General features: G+C 41.7%; 1 protein-coding gene across 1 annotated transcript in view; it reads right to left on the minus strand.

The window, feature by feature from the left end:
• The window catches only part of si:dkey-49n23.1 (semaphorin-3D), a 138,681-nt gene that overhangs the window by 80,562 nt on the left and 40,810 nt on the right, over positions 1–17,309 (minus strand). The window lies entirely within an intron of this gene.

Consider the following 17,309-nt stretch of genomic DNA (forward strand, 5'->3'; position numbering starts at 1 on the left):
ATCCTTCACAGTGGACCTTTAAAGATAAGTTATTACTAGAACTTAAGATGTTTACATTTATATTGGAAGAGACAAGACTCCAACCAAAGAGGCGTACCAACCTCTTCATCTGAAAAAAACACAAACACTGACTGGAGGTCTTTTTAGCACAATATCCAGGGGACCTATTAATACAACATTTCTAAAAGCAAGCACACACAGAGGGACAGAGTAAATGAGATGAACAGAGCCCAGAGCTCCAGTTAGACCATAAACAATGTGACAGATTCTCAAAGAGCGCGCTGTAACACGACCTCAGCATTTGCTTTCTGTTCACAGAGAGAGTGAAAACCAAGAACATTACTGTCAGATTAAGTTTGGTTTTGTGGTAATCACACTGAACAAAACACACAAGAGCTTTTAACTTTCCAAAACAAGGCGATGAATCCGATACTCAGATAATTTAATTCAAACTCCAGCTGGGACTAGTGTATGTTTTAGGAGATCAACAATCTAAATATCAAGTCTAATCGAATCACTGCACATTTACAAAAACAGACCAATGAACATAGTTTAGCTTTTTTGACTTATTCCCTTATTCCCTCTGCACTTTAGAGGTGTCGTCAGTGAGCTCGCGGACACCTGAATAAATCACAGCAGACAGGAACTATATGTGCAGTTAGGACTGGGTGTGTTAATGTGGGAACAGTTCATGAAGGAAACAGGTCAATTTATCACTTCGTACTGTTTACTATTGTGGTAGCTGGCCAGTGGAAGGAGTTCAGTTTGAGAAAAGCAAGGAGAGAGTATCTGCTGAGAGAGGAAAGACAGTTCGCTTATTAGCCAGCTTGAATGCTGAACTCACTGTAGCTACTCTAAAACAGAAAGAAGACACAGCACAACCATGGATAGATAATGAGACAAAGGCCACAGATATGTGGAAGGCTCCCACCCCTACTGAAGAAGTTCAGTTGAAAAGTTGTTGTTTTGAAGTTGTCATTTGTCATTTTGCTTCTTATTGTCGTGGGTTTGAATCCCTTTGTAGTAGTTTTGTGTCTTTTTAAAATAATTGTGCATCTCTTTGTGGGTGTTATCAGTCTCTTTGTAGTAGTTTTGTGTCTCTTTAATGTTGTTTTGCATTTCTATGTGGTCATTTTGTGTCTCTTTGTAGTAGTTTTGTGTCTCTTTGTTGTGGTTTTCCACCTCTTTGACATATTTTTGCATCTCCTTAAAGGGATAGTGCACCCAAAAATGAAAATTCAGCCATTATCTACTCACCCTCATGCTGAGGAACGCTCTGGTGAAGTTTTAGAGTCCTCACATTCCTTGCGGAGATCGGCGGGGGGAGCGGCTAGCACGCCTAATGGCTGACGGCGCCTCAGACTAACGTCCAAGTACACAAAATTGAAACCACAAAATATCTCCAACATGCTCATCCGTAGTGATCCAAGTGTGCTGCAGCCCCGACATAAAAAGTTGTTTCGAAAAACTGAGCGCTTGCGCGAGACCAGCGAAAGCATGAGCTTTGCTCACCCGTGTTTACATCACGTGACACGTGCACCGCACGGGGAGACAACGTTAACCACAGTAGCTAAAAGATAATTTGCACTACGGTCTTTTAGCAAAGGACAGCCCAACATGTCTGAAGACTTTGAAATTGAGGAGGAACAGCATTTCTTTGTGGAGCCGTATTTGTTTGAGCCCGAGTATACAGACGGAACTCAGGCTACTGGACGAAGCAGCCGTCGCAGCTCATGAGCCTAACCCTCAGCCAGCCGCAGAATACCGGAGTCGAGCACTGGAAACCTGGTGGTGTAGTTGTTTCAAATGCAAAGCAATGCCAACGGATGAGGAAAGTCTTTGCTGCTGAGACTGGGAATTGGTGATGCCTCTGACGAGACTGCTGCTCTTCAGAGACCGTGCATCACCGATCACCCTGAGCGCGCGCGCGCAAACGTGAACGCGGAGCACAGAGAGGCAGTCAGAGCTACAGGCTACAGTGAGGCTAAAAACAGAGTTCACATGACGTTTTTCCAAACAACTTTTTATGTTGGAGCTGCAGCACACTTGGATCACTACGGATGAGCATGTTGGAGATATTTTGTGGTTTCAATTTTGTGTTTTTGGACGTTAGTCCGGGGCGCCGTCAGCCATTAGGTCCCCAAGCCTTCCTCAGCATGAGGGTGAGTAGATAATGGCTGAATTTTCATTTTTGGGTGCACTATCCCTTTAAAGTAGTTTTGTGGCACTTTAATGTTGTTTTGCATCTCTTTGTAGTAGTTTTGTGTTTCTTTGTTGTTGTCTTGCATCTCTTTGTGGGTGTTTTGTGTCTCTTTTTTATGGATCTGCATCTCTCTGTGGTCATATTGTGTCTCTGCAGTAGTTTTGTGTCTCTTTTTTTTGTGGTTTTCCACCTCTTTGAGGTATTTTTGCATCTCCTTAAAGTAGTTTTGTGGCACTTTAATGTTGTTTTGCATCTCTTTGTAGTAGTTTCATGTGTCTTTGTTGTTGTCTTGCATCTCTTTGTAGTAATTTTGTGTTTCTTTGTTGTTATCTTGCATCTCTTTGAGGGTGTTTTGTGTCTCTTTTTGATGGATTTGCATCTCTTTGCAGTAGTTTTGCATCTCTTTTTTGTTGTCGTTTTGTGTTCCTTTGGGGTTGTTTTGCATCTCTGTAGTTTTTTTGAGTGTGGTCCAGGGTCGGGGGAAATGATCATTTCTTGGATGCATAAAGATGCGGATGTGGACAATTTGGAATCAATTCACATAAATCAATAATTAATTATCTAAATATTTGTTAAAAACGTGATGTTGACAGCGCAAAAGAGGCAAAATTCACCCGCAAGGGCAGCGCAGCACAGACACTAGTTAACTTCTTCACAAAAGGCAGCTGCTGCACACGTTTTCATTTAACTTGACTAAATAATTGCATTGGTGAGGCAATATATTATAAATACTTTCACTCTGCCCCTGATTTTGTTATTCTCATACAAGCAGGAAACTGTACGACATAAATATCCCACAATGGGTTACCGTGGGCAACCTCAGTTTGGTACAATCTGACTGCCTCTCCCTGGTTTGAAGCAAAAGCATTTTGACTTCTAGGAAGAGCCACACTGTACGCAAGAAAAATCATCTCATTAATTACAGTACGCTCTTCTTTAAGCAGCAACTATTCACACAGTGAGAAAAATAAATCATGCATAGAAATTCAAAAATGTTGACGCATTGAGATGCATCGATATACGTTTTATAGATGAACGGTACCTTTGAATCGTTATTAAACTGTGAATTATCTGGAGACTCCTACACTTAGTGTCTTTGTGGTTGTCCTGTGTCTCTCTGTAGTTGTTTTGCATCTCTGTCTGTGTGTTTGTATCTGTTTGTTGTTGTGTGATTTACTTTCCAACAAGAAATGTTAACAGTCGTTTCAAACAGACGCTCTGATCCCATGGGTCTCATGACCTCGCTGGGCCTCTGGGCCTGTGTCCAGTAGGTCTGTTCAGTAATCCCTCCGTGAGGACAACACAACATTTGGAAGTGATGAAAAGTCTCTGAAGTGCAGAGCTACTTCCCTCCACTGTAACTGTAGCCTAAGCATGAAATTATTTCAGGTGGTCGGGTAATTTGCCAAGGTTGCGAGCATGGTTCCAGCAGAAACTGCCCATGTTATCATATGATAATTCATCATGATCTCTCATAGCGGCTGGCTGCCTTGCATCTTGTCAGCAGGTTTTAAAGAGCTCAACAGGATCCAAAGACGCCTGCTGAGAGAGGAGAGACAGTCAGAGAGGTTTCATGCCGCTGCTGCTCCACTGAATGACGCCAAAATGTGCAGGAAATCTCAATTTATATCACCTCAGGCAAGATTACTGTTTAAACTTGTTTACTGTTTTCAGTACACTACGAAAGGAACTCTCTCATTGCACTGATAAGCTGACATTTTCTTTTCAAACACAGCAGAGTCTTTGTGTCTCATTTCTATAGCGTAAACTTCAAAAGGCTTCAAAATGTTCTGTTGTCATCGTGGAAAAATGATGATGAGTTTCAGAGCCTTAATGCTACTAACAGACTGCAAAACAACTGTGGATGACTCATAACTTAATCACAGCCTTTAATATCCTGTACCTTTTATCCACTAAATAGTAGCCTTGGGATAAACCCTTTCAAATTAAAAGCATTCCCCTGTAATTCCCCGAAATGACACTTGATCCTCTCTAATGCTCTTTATTACTTTCATAAACTGTCTTGTTTGAGATTTTAATTGTAGTTTTCTCTGTGACACATCCTCTGGGAGCTGATCGTGAACAAATTAAATCATTTCAGTTGTGTATGTGACAGTTTTTGATTTGTGTACTTTCCAAGGGACAAAATTAAAGTATGCATTTAAAGAAAGAGGCAGAAAAATAAGAGAGGGGAGTAAATTAAGAAGAAAAATAAATTGAAAATTTACTGGTGTGTTTGTGCGGTGACAAGTTAATAACTTTGAATAAACAGTATTACAATCGAAACAACAGTAAACCTGTCACTTCAGGTTTAAATGACGAAATTAAAGAGACAGAGAGAAATTAGTTTCTTCTTTTTGTGTTGAAACAATTAAGATGTAATCAACAACATTTTTGTAGATGTTTTGTATCGTAACGTAAGTTTGACAACATCACATGTTTCACATCATCATTGTTCAGTTGTGTTTAACACTTGACTGGAGGAAACAACCTCCTCAGACCTGTCACCACGGAGACAGACAAGGAACATACTGTCTCTTCCTTTCTGCTCATCTGACATAAAAACTGTGTGTGTGTGTGTGTGTGTGTGTGTGTGTGTGTGTGTGTGTGTGTTTTGTCCAAAGGAAACTTGGGTGTTGACACAAATTTTTAAATAAATCCCTGAAGGAAACCCATCGTTCGTTTCCTCTGTCTGTCGGTTTGATTTAAACACAAAGACACACTCAGCGGAACATTTTTCACAAAAACACTTATGTTAATACACACACACACATGCAAACCTGAGATACACAAACACATCCGAGGCATCCTCACACATGTGCACACACACTCTCACAACAATACATTGTGGCAAAGGCAACCGGATGAGGACGTCATGTCAACTTTTGGAGACTATAAACAGTTTGTTTATGTGTGTTTACGCTGTTTTGTTTTTCAGTCAGATTCAGGTCGACTGCAGGTCACAGAGGAGGGTGATGCTTTACTTTCTGGTTATTACCGTTAAATGAGTAAAATAAATTCAGCATCGTTGTACAGTGCTAGTTTTAACTACAGAAGTATTCAACTGCTTCATCCATGTCAGAAATTGTTTGAGTGTTTTGAAGTTTAGAAATAGACAAAGGAAACATGGCTCGTGCTGCAGTGGAGATCGCTAAAGTTTGACTTGTTATAAGTCTTTAAAGGGATAGTTTAGATCTTACTAGTGTATTACATACAGAGAATGTCAGTCAGCACGCCCCCAGTTTGGAGAAGCAGGCACAAGTACTGCCACAGAAGCTAAGCAATGTACTGCTGTGGACGGAGTCAACAGCAAAATGTATTTTAGTCACCGAAAAAAATCAGTATCAGTTTAAATGTATGCTGTATTTAGTATATTTTTACTGCTTTACCTTACCGTCAAGCAGTGATTTGTGACAGTAGACATAATCTGTTATATCACTCTTTTCAAAGCCAGACTCCATTGAGAAAACCAGTGATTTAACATTGCTGAACACAGGAGCTGCTGGTCGACTGCTGCTTCGATCAGTTAGGTTGTTTGTGTTCTTGTGTGTCTTCCGCATCTAAAAGAATTAGTTCATTTTCACCACAGTCACACAATAACACAAACAAAGTAACCCATCAAAGCAGCAGTAGACCAGCAGCTCCTGTGTTCAGCAATGTTAAATCACTGGTTTTCTCAATGGAGTCTGGTGGCTCTGACGAGAGCAGAGATGGGGAACTGGAGCTGTTAAAGGCTTCCCTGTCAGAGAGGGCTGTCTGGCAGCAAGGTTAAGTGGTAAAAATATTTTAAATATAGTGTACACTTAAACTGATATTGATTTTTTTTTAGATGGCTGAAATACATTTTGCTGCTGACCTCGTCCACAGTAGTACATTACTTAGCTTCTGGGTCAGTACTCCAGCCTGCTTCTCCAAACTAAGGGCACACTGACGTTAAAGTCTGCCGAATGAAGGTGTGTGTAGAAGACACTGTAAGGTCAACAGTCTGACTTGTTATTAGCCACTGATGTGATACAACTGGAACATAATAATTCCACAATATCTGTTTCTAGAAGCTTGGTGGCATTAGCCCTTTTACTTAGCTTGGCTGCTAACAGGACAATAAATTCATGCAGATGTATTTGCACCGACGCAGGAGGTTAAATACATGTGGATGGTGCAACATAGCTAATAAACCATGTTAGTTTCTTCCATTTTGGACTCTCTAGCTCTTTGTGTCATCAAATGTCGGGATTATCAGCACGCAAATTGAGTCTCAAAGTTCATCAGCTGTCCAGATTTATGAGCCTGTGAGCGAATCTAATACAGTAAATGCAGCAAATCCAATGACTGAACTCCTGCTGTTCTACATGTTGCTATGACTGGGCCTTTTGCGTTGTTATTTTTCACAGCGTGACAATTTCAAATTATGTCATCCACCATTTTACTCATGAAATAAATCCTGACCTGCCCACATCAAGAGAGGAGGGGCTGGTCAGAAGACGCCTACCAGCCAGAATGGCTCCTGCTCTCAGCATCAGCCTCGCAGGACACTGTGTCCCACGTTGATAGAGTTTAGTCTCATGGAGTGACTCAAGCCTTTTGTAACAGTAGTACGGTACAAATGTTTTGACACGTTTTTTTGTCATTACTCTGAGTCACTTCTGGAATCTACTCAAACTATTGTGAAGCCAGCGTACTACCGCTGGCGTCTGTCTCAGAGGAAAGCCAGAAATTTGTTCAAGTTCATTTTGAGGAGGAGAGCAGGAAACGTCTCTGCTAAAGGTGGATTGACTCACATCGCCAATGTGACCTTTGTTTCACCTTCAACACACTGAACTGTATCTGTTCCTCTGCAAAACCAACAATTATTCTACAACTTTTACAGCTGCAGACTCCGTAAGCATTCATGCTTGTGCATTGTTCGTCTGAAAGCCTCTAGAGTTGAACTTTCCCACAAATACACTGACACAACATTAAAAATAAAAATGATCAAATGGTAAAAATGACAAAATCATTTGATCCTCAAGCCAACAAAACCTAATGCCCACCAAGTGACAAACCCCTGACAACATTCTGAGATATCCTGATAAAGTGTAGCACACATGCACACAGAGGTGGATGACATTGTTGTGGAAAAAATTCCCATGGTTATCAGCTCGACCCATCTTTATTTCCTCTTCCTGTTGCACCATGGGGGCTGGGGACAAACAATGAGTAAACAAAACAAGCCGTGCCACGTCCAGGTTTTCAGCCACGTCTGGACTTCCATCATTAAACACGTTTAAATGTCGTGAGGAATGGCATTTTTATTTTTCCTGTGTTGCTTCTAATGTAAATGGCGAGATAAACTGTGAGAGGACGCAGATTAAGATTAGAGGATGGAAACAAGTTAAAAACAGAGAAGGAGAGACTAGAAATAAAGACATAAAACAATCAGATAAGAAACACACAGAGAAGGAGATACTGTATCACATCGACCCTCTAACCTACATTCTTGAACACAACACTCCAGAAATAGACTGTTTCTGCTCTGAAATGTCAACTCTTTGTGTGGAGCTTCCGACGTTAGTTGATGGGAAAGTTTGTTTAAATAAGGACTGAATAAAAAGTCTAAAATGGACTTCCTAAATATGGAAAATATTGTGCTCCCGAATGTTTCAAGCTTCAAAAGAAAACTAGAATTACCGCCTTGTGGTTGTATGCCTCCACAAAAACCACAGTTTCAAGGTGGACACCCAAGATTAGTGTCACCAGCTCAGCAACTGACCAAATATCAGAACATTATGATGTCACAGTGAAGTTGACCTTTGACTTTTTGGATAAAAAAAATGCCTTCACTTCATCATTTTATCCTATCAGACATTTGAGTGAAATTTTGTCATAATTAGCATTAGGACTCTTGAGTTAATGGCCAAAAACATGTTTTGTGCAGTCACATTAACCTTGACCTTTGACCGCCAATTTCTAATCAGTTCATTCTTAAGTCCAAGTGAATGTTTGTGCCAAATTTGAAGAAATTCCTTCAAGATGTTCTTGAGATGCTGCCTTGAAAAGAATGTGAATGACGAGGTCACAGTGACCTTGACCTTTGACCACCAAATTCTAATTAGGGCTGGACGTCCCAACAAACTCACACCGACACCGAAATGGCTCGACTCTGCCATTACACCAGTCGATGAGAAGCTGAATGTAACACTTGACGGGTGATAATTTTAGACCCTGACTGGTATCCTAATTTTTCACAAAATGCCCAGCCCTGATTCTAATCAGTTCATCCTTCACTCAAAGTAGACGTTTGTGCCAAATTTGCAAAAATTCCCTCAAGCTGTTCTTGAGATATTACGTTCACAAGAATGAGACAGATGAGGTCACAGTGACCTTGACCTTTGACCACCAAAATCTCATCTGTTCTTTGTTGAGGACATTTGTGACATTTGCGCCAGCACTGAGGTATGAAAAAACAGCTCTGTTGCATGTTGGAGGAAGATGCTGTGAAAGCTGCTGCTGCCGAACAGTGTTTAATCAGGAGCAACCTGACGCCCCTGTTACAACCCCACTGTATACACTCTTGACCTGCCTTGTAAAATCAGAGCCTCTGAATACTTCATATGTTTTCTCTGACCTCCATCTCCCCGGAGAATAAAAACGGAGCGTTTCTTGCTCCTGCTGGAGGGATTAAGTAGTTTTATTGTGTTTACAGGAGGACGAGGTGAAAATGTGGCCAGGCGCTCGAGGGGAAGCTGAAAAATCTCATTTTAACTGCCCGTCTGATTTATCAGCGGAGAGCGGACCTGATTCCATTACTCCCAGCGATTCTTCTTCTCGTTTAATCTCTTTAATTTATAACTTCATGTTTTAGTATTTCCTCATCTTCCTCGAGCCTCCTCCTCCTCACTGCTCTTTATTTCCCTTCTTTAATCCTCCTTATTTAATCCTTTCATCCCCCTGTCTCTGCTCTTAGTACCTGCTCCTCCTTTCCTTATCCTCCTCCACCCTCCTCGAGGCTTCCTCTCCTCTTTTCTCCTCCTCTCCCCACTCTGATATTTCTCAGTGTCCACTGGTCAGAGGAGGTGACAGCTTTACAACCTCTCTCTGCCAACCCTCTAATCCCCAACATGATTTAATAACTCCCCTCCCTCCATCCATCCCTCCCCACCGATCCCTCCTGTCGTCTTATTACTTTAACATTAAGTCCACTTAATATCTCTCTGGTTTCTTAATCTACCATAGGTTTCTCTGGCTTTCATGTATCGCCGTTTTTTATCCGTCAAAATCCCAAATCTAATCGACCTCATCCTGTTTTTCCTCCTTTATTAAATGGCCGCACTCTTCTTCTGCTGCCACATGTCCCAACCCCGTCTTTCCCTGCTGATGCAAATGGAACATTTAAAACCAAATGAAAGTGTCAAACCCATGTTAACACTTTCATCTCTATTCCTTTTTTGTTTAAGAAAGAAAAAGAAAGAAAAAATATATATAGTGACGACGTACCTTAAAATGACTCAGAGTTCACATGGCTCTGAACACCTGTCTCTGGGGAAAGTCCAGTGTTGTCTAACCCATCCACAACCACAATCTGCCTCCTTCAAGGACTGCTTCCTTCTGTACTGTCGTCAGCGCGCTGTTCAGGTGATCACAGCCTTCCCAAATATGTGGGTTACGCACAGATTACTGGCTCACGATAACGTGGAATACTGTATGTACAAATTTTGGTGCAATACTTTTCGTAGAAAATGTCTCCTTGCTAGCGGTATGACTGTCGGTGCTATATCTCATGATAACATGGAATATGTACAAATACGTACAAGTTTGCACATACTGTATTATGTGGTAGTGGCATGGTTAGGTTCAGGCACTGAAACTACTTAGTCAGGTTTAGAAACTGGGTCTTAAACATGGGGTCCGCAACCCCAAGGGGGTCCTCAGAGTTCAAAAGTAAAATATGTCTGAAAACCCTCTACAGTCAGAAAAAAAAAATCAGAAATTTGTCTTGCCTCCCAGGACGTCAGCTGTTTCACATAAATACAAAACAACATTTAACAAAACAACAAAATCACACAACAAACGCTACAGATCAAAGCGACATTACGAAACACCTGCCTCCAGCACAGAATGCTGTGTTAAGTAGGGCTGTAGTGAACCAAAGAAAATCTTGGTCGACGAAAGTCGCACATAATCTTCAACTAATCGATTAGTCGTGGGGAAAAAAAATCTGCACGTTATTTTTACTTATGCGGTGGTGTGTCTGTGTCACTCTGCAGTTACACCTCCAAAACACTAGTTGGCGGTGGAGGACTGTGTTAAATGCTGTAAAGTTAAGTTCAAATCAAACTTTATATATAAAGTTGATTCAAAACACACATTAAACACACATTAAACATGGCTTAATAGAGACAGTTTCAAACACAAATACACAAACTGGCTTCACTATAACTCGCAGCATTCACAGACAAACACTTGTCTTTATCTGGACACATTTTCCCCACCAATACAACATGCTAACATTATTAGCACAAGCCTATGGCATTTTACATTGTATAAATTAGCCTAGCGTCTAGCGATCTTTTCCTCTTCTCATATAAAACCAGGGACAACAGCAACATTTAACAAAGGTAACGGCACATAAATTGGCTCCATTACAACTCACAAGGTTCACTGACAAAACAACTGTCTGATACTAAACACGTTTTCCAAGCAAATACAACATGCTAACGTTATTAGCGCCAGCCTATGGCATTTTACATTGTACAAATTAGCCAAGCAACTTAAAATGATATTTTAGTGGAGGCTTTATTGTCTTCACAATTTATTGTTTCTTATCTGTGAAATTAAAGTAAATCAAAGCTTTGTTTCCACTGAGGGAAATGGTTTCAGCTTACAGAGACAGACAGGAGGTCTGTGTCACCACGACGCTGAGCGTGAGGGTGGACGAGTTCAACTTCAACTTGTTTTGAAAACACCCCCATTTTCACAGGTAACTTAGCCTGTCCCCCCGCCGCAGGAAATAATGGATTAATCCTGGAAAGCTTATGAAAGTAACACGGCGATTATTGGACCAATGAGAATTTGGTCGGACGAGAGCATAGCGACCGAATAATCGAGTAGTCGACCAGGAGACTACAGCCCTAATGTTAAGAGTTCATCGTGGTCAGTTCGCATATTTCTCCGAGACCAGGCTGGTCTGTCTGTCCGTCTGTCCACCACTTTGGAACAGACTAAAACATCTCAACAGCGACTGGATGCGTGATAATGGCTCCCAGACGATGAATCCTAATGACGGATCCCCTGACTACCATAAGGTGCACATTAGTGGTTTACAATGAAATGTCTCAGCAACTATGGGATGGATTGCCACATGTGCATGTCCCCCTCAAGATGAAATATATTTGGTGATCCCTTTAAAGCACTTTGCTTTATGACTTAACACCTGCAAAACTGATGACATCCCCGTCAGCCTCAGCCAGCAACATGAAACACACTCAGATACTTATTTAAATGGAACAGGAAATAATTTATCTGGTGAAATGTTTTAGCTCTTTGAATGTCTTTGAGTTTAAATTCTTAAGCATTAAGTTACCTATAACTTTTGCTAAATAATAAGCATAAAGAGATTTGATGTGTGATACAGATTCAATAAAATGCTTTCAAACTGCAACCAGAATGCAGCTACAGTCATTTAGCGTGCTGCTAACTTTATGCTAACATGCTGCTGGTGTACACTTTATGTGCTACTGTGCGTTCCCACCAAAAGATTCATGAGTGTCATAAGCAGCCAGCAGCCATTCATTTTCAATGAACACTCGCAACGAAGAGTGTCACTCGCGCCGGCTGCAGTGAGCGACCGCGAGCAGCGCGATGCCAGCGACCTGAGCGTCAAGCTGAAGTTGAGAGAAGCTGAACTTTATGCAAATGAGCAGCGCCGCCGCCGAAGCAGCAGCGAGCAGCAGCCAGTTGCAGACCGTGAATATTCTCAAGGCGGGACAGTGAAAGAAAGAAAGAAAGAAAGAGATCTTCTGCAGCGCAGCTTGAAAGCCCCGCCCCTTGGCAGTCTTCTGCAAGCCCTGCCAGAGCTGCCAGGCAGCGCGATGCCAGTGACCTGAGCGACTGCTGGCGATTTTGAATCTTTTGGTGTGAATGCACAGTTAGACTTTGACAGGGAGTTTGCATCAGCGCCCAGGGAACAGGTGCACAGCTCGGGGCTGAGATCCAGCTGGCACTCTGGTACCTGACTGTCCAGCTGGAAAACACCATTACCACAGATCTATGTATCTGTGTAAGCGAACAGAGCATAACAACATTCTTGGTTTACTGACCGTGTGCTCAAGGTCACACACACAAAGATGGCTGTAACAGTAGTAATGTGCCGCTTATGCAACAGGCAGGAAACCTCACTTTATGAGAACATGTGGAACGTGTGAAGAGCCTTTTAACCACAGTCACAAACATCACGAGGAATACAAATCAGACTGTGTTTAGTCACTGCAGCATCTGGATGAGATCAGCATTGTTCTGTTCTCTCATTTAAATTTACTGTAACTGTACTGTAAGAAAATACCATCTTTAATTCTTCTCATGCCAGTTTCTCTGTTGTGAATAAAGTAAGAGAAATGTAGCATGAAAAGTCCTGTAATGGTCCTATAACATGGTGATTCTATGTATAAAATATGTTGTTGTTAACACTTGAATGGCAGTTTCCTCTATATTGTGTCTGGTCTTCACTGAGAAATGTGTCCACTGACAGAAATATACGGACAGCAGATTACAAATTGCACCATTTACGTCATCGTTTCAACTCCAGTCTTTCTGGCTCATTCAGAAATAAACAGATTTATCGTTTTGCATGCATCATTGAAAAAGTACAATAAACTAAACAAGTCTCTTAGTATTACCATGCATATTCACTCGTTTGTGGATGGAAACGATGATGTGTATGTTATCACAAATAGGGCTACAACTTACAGTAATTTTCATTATCGATTAATAAGTCGATAATTTTCTAGATTCATTCTTTGGTCAATGAAATGTCAGAACATTTTGCATAATGTCACAGTTTTCCTGAGCCAAAGTTTATATTTCTAAACTGACAGTTTTTCTCAAGCTAACAGTCCAAAAATCAAAAATATTAAGTTTACTATCATAAACGCCTGAGAAAGCAGCAAATAGTCATGTCTAAGACAGTAAAGGGAAGAGAATTTTGGTTAGCTTAAAGGTCCAGTGTAGGATTAAGGGGGATATATTGGCAGAAATGGAATATAATGTAAAAAGTATTTATATAAGAGTGTATAATTAACCAAAAATGGGAATCACTGTGTTTTCATTACCCTAGATTGAGCTGTTTATATCGACATAGGGAACGGGTCCTCATCTATGGAAATCACCATGTTGCACCGCCATGTTCCTACAGTAGCCCAGAATGGACAAACCAAACACTGGCTCGAAATAGGGACATTCAGGTTTTCGTGTCAGCCACTGTAGTTAGCAGCCCCTTAGTGACAAGAGAATTGGAAAAACGCTTATTTTTTTTAGCATGAAACTGCTTTATTCAGTGTTTTCACTGGGTCAGTTTGTTTTGGAGAGAGAGACCTCTGTGGATAAACCGGCTCCTGGTGAAACCCTCCTGAATGTCTGGATCAGGAATAAGGTGAGCACACATCAGCAGGTGCTGGGATGGCAGCTCGTCTTCGACAAGCCAAACAGCATTGGAGAAACACTTGCCCCTTTTACACTGCCAGATTTTCCACGAATGTTGAGACGATTTGCAGGCAAGCTGCGAGCGTTTAGACACACAGAGCTGGACTGGCAAGTTGATCCGAGGCACCCAATTTTCCGCCTCGTAGGGTAGACATATTGGCGGAACCCTTTTAGTTTAAACAGACCGAGTCGGCCTTCCGCAACGGGAGGGGCTGTTGATGACTTGTGGGAGGAGCTGTTGATGACGCCGCACGTGCGAGCCACTGGCGGTGGATAAACAGGAAACAGCTGATAGCAGGAATTAGCGAGCAGCTAGTAGCAAGAGGGAAACACAAACCTGACAGACACTGTAAAGATGAGCAACTGGGGAGACAAGGAATTGCGCGCCCTCCTTGTCCTCGCAAACGAAGAGGCCATTAACCGTCAGATGACGGGGACGGTGAAGAACGGGCCGACTTACGAGAGAATCGCCGAAGGACTGACCAGCCGCGGCTTCCCTCCCACGTCACTGTTTACGTCACACGCTGAGCTACACGTTTTGTTACTTGCTCACGCCCCCCATTGCCCCGAAAAAGGCACATTCTGTATAAACAAAAGTAGGTAGGCGGCATTTTGCTGCACTCCCCGATTTTGTTTTTATACTGCCAATGCTGAAAAAAGACTGATTGGGCTTTCCTGCAAATTTGCACAATTCCTGTTTAAAAAGGGCTTCTGATTTGTAAGGTGAAACTGCTTTATTCTGTGATTACACCAATTTTAATCACCCAGTCTGTTTGTGTCGGAGAGGAAGAGACCTCTGCAGAAACTTCGGCTCCCGATAAAAACCTCCTGAACAGTGAACAATGAAGGAATTTTAACCTTAAAAAGTTTCAGCTGGTTGCAATCCGCAATCCTCACCGCTAAATGCCAATAAATTCCCCTAAATGCTACTCACTGTTCCTTTAACAGATGCTGAGCTGAATAACTTTTTGTTGGTTGACTAACGGACGAATCATTTCAGCATCAGTCACAGCCTGTGTGTGACAAAACATCACAACTTCACAGACAAATTTAAAAAAGATGTAACTGACCAGCTGATTGCATATTTTATTGCATGTTTGTCACATAAAACCATTCGATACTTTTAAACTCCGACTTTCTCAGGAGGAGGAATACACGCATTCTTGCTCCACTGACAACATGTGAAAGCACTCAGGTGGATGGAAACGATGAAAGCGAGAGCATTACGAGACAGTAAATCTCTCACAGTCTTTCTCGGACGTTGCAGGAGGGAAACATTTGTTCTTTCACGCTTTGATTTTCTTTCTGGGAGTTTTCTTGGTGCCAGACTTCCCTGACATGTTGTGTCGAGGTGAAAACATTCACAAGGCAAACACAGATGTTGAGCAAAAGGATAGTTTGTAGAACGCAACTGAATATTCAAACTATCAGATAATTCTGCATCGTCTTCCTGCCTTCATTGAAGTTTTTGTGGTCAGTCACAACATTTTAGTATTGTTGCTCTTCCTTTTACAACATCATCATTTTGCAGGCTACATGTGTCACATTACTATGTCCGGATCACAGGAATGTTGTGAGAGCACCTATTTGCTTTATTTCTTCTATTTGTTCCATCATACACCTGTTCAAACCTTCCTTCAAGGCACCTGTATGTGTGTAAGTTTCACCACAGAGATGATGCAACAGAATATTTCAAAGCTACATGGAGCAGGAAATGACTTCTCGTCCACACCAGGATCAGTAAAGTCCTTCTCATGTGTTTCAGGTAAAAGCATTTTCCAAACAGATGGACACATTTGGCTCTTGTGCAGAAAATGTGTGTAACTATATTAGTTCAGGGACGTCTATAAACCCACTGGTATCAGCATTATAAGGTCGGTGCAACCTGCTGGAGTTATAATGGATATGAAAAAAACAGTTTTAGGATCTTTTTCTCTGAGGAGGAAATTATTGCAGCATTCTTGATTCAGAGTCAAACACATAAAAAGCTCATTTGGACTAAATTCACTGCAGCAGGAAAAGAAATATTTTCTGCAGCGGTTTGTGAAGTGTAAAATTGGACCTGCGGTAGATACAGGCCTGCTGCTGGCAGCTACACACTTATTAAAAAAACAATATCTAATTACTTATAAGTTGCTGGCACAGAATCTGAAGCACATTACATACTGTTAAATTCATCACAAGGCCTTTGCTTTTTGGGGGAGTAGCATGGATGGATTACTGAACAGGCCTAAAGGGCAAGGCCCAGGGGCAGAAAGGGCAAAGGCCCAGGGGCCCAAAGCACCAGGGGGCCTTCACCTGCAAACTGTCACTCAAATTACCCACCAGGAGAAGATTCAACATGACCACAAAGAGATACAAAGGAACAGCAAAGACACAAAATAACTCCAAAGCCGAACAAAAAAACACCACAAAATGATGCAAAGCATCCATGTCATTGAAAACATGGATGCTTCACACGCAGCAGATCTATACAATCAGCACAGTTTCAAGATTAGAGTTACCAATTCAGTATCTGACCAAATGTCTCCACCACTGAGATATGGCCTTGAATAATGGACACAAAATGTTTTGCAGAATATTATGATGTCACAGTGACATTGACCCTTTGACCTTTTGGATATAATCTGACCTTCAACCACCAAATTCTAATCTATTTATTTCAAAGTCCAAGTGGATGTTTTTGCCAAATTTGAAGAAATTCCCTCTCGGCGTTCTTCAGATATTCAGTCAAGAGAATGGATGGACATAAGGACGTATGGACAGACAACACCGAAAACATACCACCTCCGGCTATGGCTATTACCGGTGCAGAGGCATAAAAGGAGGCAAAACCATCACATAGTCTGTGTCCAGCCCGTTCTCACTCCAAACTCGTCAAATACCGCTTTGTCAGTGATCTGGGCGTAAGATGCTGATGCAGAGATGCCTTTCATGGCGGTATAATATGCACCATGCAGCAGCAGCTGTTGACGAAGCTGCCAGCACTATGTCAGTAAACATCTGTGGAAGATACCGACACCAGCATCTTCCACGGTTTATGCAAGACACCAGTTTGCACGCCATGGGCAACTACCATAGTATAAAGAGTGAGAAAGTCCATATAGGGTTGGTGGGATCGGAGATGGAGGGGTCAAACAAATGTTCACCGGGGGCCCAGTGTTCATTTCCTGTGTGAGACCAAACGTCAAGTTACTTTACGAAACAATATAGTGTGCTAGTATGTGAAGTATGCTGGGGTAGGGACATATGTCATAAGACGCACATCCTGTGATGTTACATTACATTAGTAACAACCGTACCTATTTCAGGCCAAACCATGATGTTCTTTCCTAAACCTAACCACACAGTTTTGTTGCCTAAACTTTAAGGGGAACTAATGTTTTTTTCAACCTGGGCCCTATTTTCCGATCTCCTTTTGTCTAAATGAGTG

Source organism: Epinephelus moara, chromosome 24, assembly GCF_006386435.1.
Source record: "Epinephelus moara isolate mb chromosome 24, YSFRI_EMoa_1.0, whole genome shotgun sequence".
NCBI classification, from domain to species: Eukaryota; Metazoa; Chordata; class Actinopteri; order Perciformes; family Serranidae; genus Epinephelus; species Epinephelus moara.